The sequence below is a fragment of the Hylaeus volcanicus genome, chromosome 5 (assembly GCF_026283585.1).
Source record: "Hylaeus volcanicus isolate JK05 chromosome 5, UHH_iyHylVolc1.0_haploid, whole genome shotgun sequence".
In the NCBI taxonomy this organism is placed as follows: domain Eukaryota; kingdom Metazoa; phylum Arthropoda; class Insecta; order Hymenoptera; family Colletidae; genus Hylaeus; species Hylaeus volcanicus.
In genome coordinates, this window is record NC_071980.1 from 30338080 (window position 1) to 30345280 (window position 7201).

Genomic DNA, 7201 nt, shown 5'->3' on the forward strand with positions numbered 1-7201 from the left:
TCGATGGCGACAGGAATCTCCCGTCAGAATACGGAAATGGCACGCACGATCGACGCCATCGGATCGACGCCACGCGCTTCCTCCTAATTGGCTAACTACAGGATCTGATTTCGGTCGTAATCGCATTAGCCCCTGACATGCCATCGGATCGTTTTGCCGTGCGAGTTCTCGCACTTAATTTCCTTCGAGCCAATTTCTCGCGCCTCTCGTCTTTCACCCTCCTCGGGCCGCTCTTTCCTCGCAACTACCAGCATTTTCATAGATTGCGATCTTTACGAACGCAAAAACGCGTCGCACTACACGAAGCGCGTAATTAAAAGAAATTCTCGTCCCTTGGTTCGAGATCGTGTTGATCGGTTGGGTCTGATGCCAGAAAAGTGCAGGCTTAATGAAAAAGATACTTTGTTCGTATCTCGTTTCTATGTAGTAGCACCAACAGCCATCTTTCCTTGTATCGAACACTCGAGTGTTGAAACTTGCTTCTGCGTCGCTAACCATCTCCAAGTTGAGACTCTAGAGGTAGATGTTTAGAGGTAGAACGATGTCAGCCCTTAAAAGAAATACGTATCTATTAGTTGGACTGATTTCTTAGTTCTAGTTATGGGAGGTGCTTCGAGAATTTACTCGAAAATAATGGAGGAAATTTGGATCATCGAGGCGATCGCAATTTTCGCCAGTGCAAAGACAACGCGGTCGGTTGTTATCGGGCGGAGCAACGGCGCCCGTCGTCTCCGATAGCATCGGGCATCGTTGCTCGTGCGCGCAGCGAGATTCGACCGCGACAACACTTTCCCGGCGTGTCTGAAAACTATTAGAGAAGATACGAGTAGTTAATGCACTTATCGCGGCCCGAGATAACGCGACCGACGCGCGACGGAGAGAAAGGGAGAAAGATAGGTGGGCGCAGACGACGAGCACCCAGTCGCTTCTAAACCGTCGTTCTATGGACGCGTTAGCTATGTAACGATTAGGGCTATCGGATACTTTTCGGAGGAAACAGAAAACCGTATCCTGGATGGCGACCCAGGAAAATGGAGAATTTAACTCTGAATTACGACAGGTCGAATGATCGTTTACAAAACGTTTGTGAGTAGTTCTTATGAAAGAAATAGGTAGAAATGAAATATCGGTACGTTTAGTGTTAACGAGGAAGAAGTTACACCAAGTAAAATAAGTGAAACGTGAATTTCATCCCTTATGATATCGATTCGTATCGACACTGAACTCGAACAAGATTTCCCTGTAATTTATACTTTTCATCCAATAGGTTCTCTTTTTGGTTTCGTTACAAATGGCTATTTCTTTTCTAGCCTCACGCGTTTACACTGTCGACGCATCAAATAAATCATTAAAATGCAGTGTGGTTGTTGCACCGCGGCCAGGATTAAATGGACAAAATGTAATTTAACCCGAAAATGAAGCTAGTTCCGCGAATGTCCGATGGAAACAGCTTTCGTGCATCTTTGTGGAAGCGGATCGTGGACGGGGTTCGATGTAGCGAGGGTTTCGCGACGATCCATGCGATCGAGCACACTGGATCGAATCCGGCCACGGATCAGGGATCACGGATTTCCGTGTGTACGCAGAGGCGGCTGGCCTCTACGGCAACAAGCCCTGCGGGCTCGGACGACGGGGCAATAATTAGAAAATCGTCCCGCCACCGAATAACCGGATCCTGTCCCTTGTCGAGCCACACAAGCGACAGGACGCCTCTATCTACGCGCACGTCCGTGGCGAGAAGAAGCATATTTTCGCAGGCTTGTTAATCCGCGAAAATACTCTGACGCGATTAATCGGCCTGGCTGTCGCCATCCAAACTGATCGTCCGATGGACGCGGAATTTCTTCCAATTTTGGAGAATTCTAAAAGAATTTGTTACACAGTGAAAAAATCATGGACCGATTCTGATCTTGAGGTGATTTTCTGCTTTTGCATCATATGTGCTTATAAATATATAAGCTAAGAGTATTTATACTAATTGCGTGGTGATCTAACGTCAAAAATAATGTTTACGTTTTTTAGTCTACTGTAATCTTTGATCTCTTTAAAGTTTGTAAAATTCTGTACTCGATTCTCCACTTATTGGCGATTTTACATGTTTTCTAACCGATCTCTATTGCTATTTAAGCCTGTCTTCCATACATTTTTTCATGTTTTAACGTTATTTAAGAAGAGGATGGAATTTTTCGCGCAACGCGACAGAGCACGAAACATTCGCGAGAACAGCAAGGGTTGGACGAATCCCGAGTCTCGGGCTCGTTGATAATAAGGTTCGGTTTTGATTAGCACGGAGACTGTTTAACGGTTTGATACCTCGCCGGTAATCGAATCCGGACCTAATCTCTCAAGTTATAACCAGATTATTGCCTCCTCCATGCACTTGCTCTCTGCAACGTTCTCTACGCCCTGTTTCGTACTGTCGGCTCGTACCGTCATCCACCCCCTTTTCGCCCTTCGAATCACCGTTCCTCGCATCTTACGTGCCCCCCTAGCTGGCTGAACGACATCGATCCACGATAAAACCCTCGTAGAATCTGGACATCGACAGCGAGAAACTCGTACGATACATAGTAACTGGCAGAAGGCAACCCCTTCAGCCTCCATCGGGTAGAATTTTATTTTATTTAAACGGTAATATTTATGATAGAACGATAACGTGGTTCTCAAACTAGTAAAGGGTGCTTATGGCTGGTACGGACGAGAAAACTGTCGTTGCAAGGAAACTGGGAGACCTGGCGCTCGCGACCTTTGAGAAAATGGCGAGGAATAGGTACGAAGAAGGCGATAGGCAATCGATCGATTACCGAGGCGGAATTCCAACAGGCAAATAAAAGACGGCCGTCGTCGGGGGAGGTCGATGGATCGATCGCGCGATCAACGTCCGTACGTGCGCGTTGGCGATGCTCTTTCATCGCAACCGGACTCGCAGGCATTCCCAGCCATCGTCGTCGTCCAATTTATATGGCTGCCATCTTGGATCGATAGTAGTCGTACAACGTTGCGCGTTATATGCACGCGCTGGCCCTCGTTGCAGGTAGTCGTGTTAGGTTACAGTTTTAAACGCGGCCAAATTACACGTTTGCGCGCCTGCGCGCGCGCGGGGGCACGTTTAAAATATTCCAGCGTCGGGCGGCGCGGGAAAGGGCAAAATAAATGTTACGGCATTACGATGGACAGCATGCACTTGCTCACCTGTACCTCTCGGCCCCCCTCGAGCCCACACCGTCCTTCTCATTCTCGTCCTCCTTCTTGTTCGTACGCGTTCCCTAGCATCCTCTCCTTCGATTTTCTGCGCTCGGTAGCCGTCTGAGTGCGTGCGTGCGTGCGTGCGTGCGTGCGTGCCTGTTCCGCGTATTTGCACGTACACGCGCGCTGCCTGGCCCATCGGTATCTATATATCGGCAACAACGTCGTTCGCCACGGGACAGAGAGGAAGAACCTGACGAAAAAGAGCAAAATCTTGGGAAGAAGGAGCAACAGACGCCGCAGGAGAGACCAGGACGAAGAGGAGGCGAACCGAACCGGGAGGAGGTGGAGTAGGAGGAACAGGAGGAAGAAGAGACGGAAAAAAAATAAGTGGAAAAAGTAGCGGGCTTGATTGGTGGAAATGAATTCAAAATGGCCGACCCTCGAACCCTGGTAAAATGGCGTCGCGAACGTTAATAGCCCAGCTATTGCTCGCGGAAATGTATCGACGTTTCTATTTCATTAGAACCGCGAGGATCTGCAAGGATCTGCGAGGATTCGTGAGATTCGCGACTCGACTTGTCCGATCCACGAATCCTCTGCGCTTCCGTAGCTGAGAATCTGGTTGCATCCTCCACGAGCCTGGAACCTTGCAAAAAATAACCACGATTAGTTATACGGTTTTTCGCAATCGTTTTCCCTAAACCTGGTAGACGATCGGGTGGAAATCCGGTGGATCGCTTCCGGGATGAAGATGAAAGTGCTGCGTGGGTGCTCGAGAGGCTCGAAACCGCTCGAGTCCGCGAAAGGGTGCACCAGCTCCGTAGTAGAAAGCGTGTGTTATAAAACAAAGACGAAAAGAAAGGGAGTCAACCCTCTTCGCCCTCGAGGCAGATTCTTTTACCTTCTCTCGGTCTCTGAGCGGCAGGGGGGGACCGAGTATCAGACCTCTGTCCCCCTCGTGCTATCTCCCTCCTACTCGTCCTCTCTGTTAGCGTACACTCCCGTCCTTCGAGAGATCGCTCGACTCGTTCTCGTTCCTTTTTTCCTCCACCCGCCCTTTCGCTCCGTTTCAGCCAGCCAGCGCGGATTCTTAATCGGGACCATTATCTCCGTGCGATCATCATCCCGAAAACTAATTCGTATTTTTTACTACGAAACCGAAAACTCATAAATCAAAGCTCGCTGCTCTTCCCCCCCCCCCGCGCGCGCGCGCTGGCCCCGTGCTTTTGGCTCCTTTTAAGAGTTGCGAGCTGGCCCCGGTCCGGTCCGTCGTTGTAGACAATGGACGCGCGTCCATTTAAGGGATTCGAATGGACGCAATTTTCTATGGGGGTTTGTAATTATGGGCAGTTTGTTGGCGCAGTCGGGGCCCCAGCAACGCGCCGCTCTCTTTGTGCCCGTGTGACCATAAAAATTCTCCAATTAAATTGAAAAGCAGACGCGAAACATCGCCCACCACGCTCTTACGATGCAACCGAGTTTTCGGATGGGTGCGAACCTTTCTCCGAAAGTTTCCGCGTGAAAGACCCTCTCTATTTCGAGTGGCGATTCAACTGAAAGCTGAGGAAACTTCTGTTTCGAGAATCTAACCATTTTTTTATTTCTTCAGTGAAAAGCACTGTCACCCATACATGGGTGTTTCAGAGAACTGTCTCAGCCTGTACGATAAGGTTATGCGATTTTCTTCTAAAATTTCCTCCTCAAAAATTTGCGAAGTGTCTTCCATAGTCCGAGACAAAATTCAAGGCGTACCCCAGCACGATCGTCTTCGTTCAGCAAAGGAGTCGGAGTCTCTGCGTTTAATTTCAAGCCATCCTCGACGAGCACGGAAAATTGTCTCGTCGTTGCGCGAGGCGTCTTCACTTTTCGCGAAACAAAATAGCCGAGAGAAAAGGCGTCGTCTACGAGGAATAAATAAGAAGGGAAAAAAGCGGGAAAAGGCCGGTTCCTTTGTGTCCCCGTCAGGATTTAAGAAACACGGAAACCCTTTCGCTCTCGACGCAGTAGCGACGGTTTTTAATTATCGCCAAAGTAGCGAATAATCGATAGTAACCCTGCGGCGTTATCACGGTCCGCGCCTTTGTCCTGGTAATAACTGAAGCAAATGTAATTATCCGAGCGGGGAAACGAGCGAGAGTCAGAGACAGAGGGTCTGTTGTAAAAGTACGATGAAAACTCTTGGCCTCTTGACGTCTCGCCGTCTTGCCGTCTTGTCGCGACTCGCGAGGCGAGCCGATTGCCATTGGTCACGGATGAACGACGCTCTCGAAAGGTCACGGAGCTCGTCCTCTCGAAACTCGAGGCTTCGATGGTAGCTTACAGCAAACAATTGTTTGATATTTTAGAGAAATTCGTATCGCTACCGAGATGCCATATACATATATATGTATGTATAAGTGACGTGGCGTTCCACGTGTTAAACGCCTCTCTTAAAATTTAAGAATCGGAGATCCTACTTGTTGAACAATCTTCGTTGGATTTAATTCGAAAAATGGCCCAGTTTCCTCCCTCGGTGTATACCTCCTCGAGTGGAGACGATTATTACGCAACGAAAGGTAGACGCGACGACGCGTGATGGATCCTGGCCGATCACGAGTGCTTATGTTTATTTATGCAGTATCGTGCAATCCGCGGAAGCAATCAGAGAAGGCCCCTGGGGTTGCGCGAACTGGTCCCACAAGATTTATACGTCGTAATGAGAAATCATTAGCCGCGAGGTGTATTAGATAATCACGGTAATTGCCAGAAATTGGCCAGTCGTCCTAAAGGATTCGCGAGAGCCAATCCGTACGGTCGTAACGGGCTCCGAAAACCCTGGCGTTCGGGACTTGAGAGAGGGATAGCCCGAGGCGCGCCGATTTTGCTGGGGCCCCGACTTGATAGTTGACGAGTAAAAAAGATATTCCGAATTAAACGAGAATGGGGAGTAGGATCCATCGGTCGTTTCACGATATTAAAAATACAATGGAAACGCGCGGAAACGCCGACGTCTCGATTAATCGAGACCCCGCACGATACCGACCCTAACCATCGCCGACCATCGACCTATCCTTCATCGTACAGGCCATGAAACGCAACGAAACAATTCTGGCGAGAGGAGACAAGAGAAGATGACCACAAATATCTTTTCTGCGAGTACTCTCGGCTGATCTCTGAATGTCTCAAAGTTATTAGTACTCCTTCTACGTATATCAATAACTGTTAAATCGGAATTACTAGGTATTTGATATCCAGCACCGATAAGTCCACTAATAAATCTAGAATGAAACGATGCAGCCCTCTTCCAGGCACCCTTGGCCAAGCAAACCGCGCACACATTTGCATAGGTCGATGTAACAACGGAATCGTGGGGATTGGACAGATATTAAAGGAAAAAACGGCGATGAAAAAAAAAACAGAAAAATGTGGGAGAAGACAAAGAAAAAGATAGGCAACCCTCGCGCAAACCGAGAACAACATGTGCAGCCGGCCACGTTCTCTGGGGTCCTCGAGAGCACGGTATAAAAATCAATCACATCGGATGACGGCCGGTCTAGGCGTAAAAACACCGAGTGCAACTCGTCTTGGACGAGAAAATGCTCAGCAAAAACGGAAGCTGAAAGCTTTATTCGAGACGTATCGTTTCGTCTTTGCTGTACGCGGTTGCGATATTAGTTTGCTCGAAGGGGAACAACGAATGTGTAATAGTTCCGTTGAGGACGCCCAAGTGTACCGATGCTTTGTTCGTTAACGTGTTACGATACCTCTTAGGTTATCTTGCTGCAAAGAAGGCGAATTATGGGCCGATGAAACGGAATCGGTAAAATCGGGGGTAACTGCCATCGAGAGGCAGCGTTCGAAATTAAAACTGCGGCCAACCGTATCTCGACGAGAATCTGCATATCATACTAGGCGTTCCCAATCAACTAATTAACAAAAAACCGTAGAACGAGCCATTAATCATCGTCGAGCCACTCGGAATACGGGCGCGTACGAGGTATCAGATTGGCGAACCCTTTCGGATCCGCGCAAT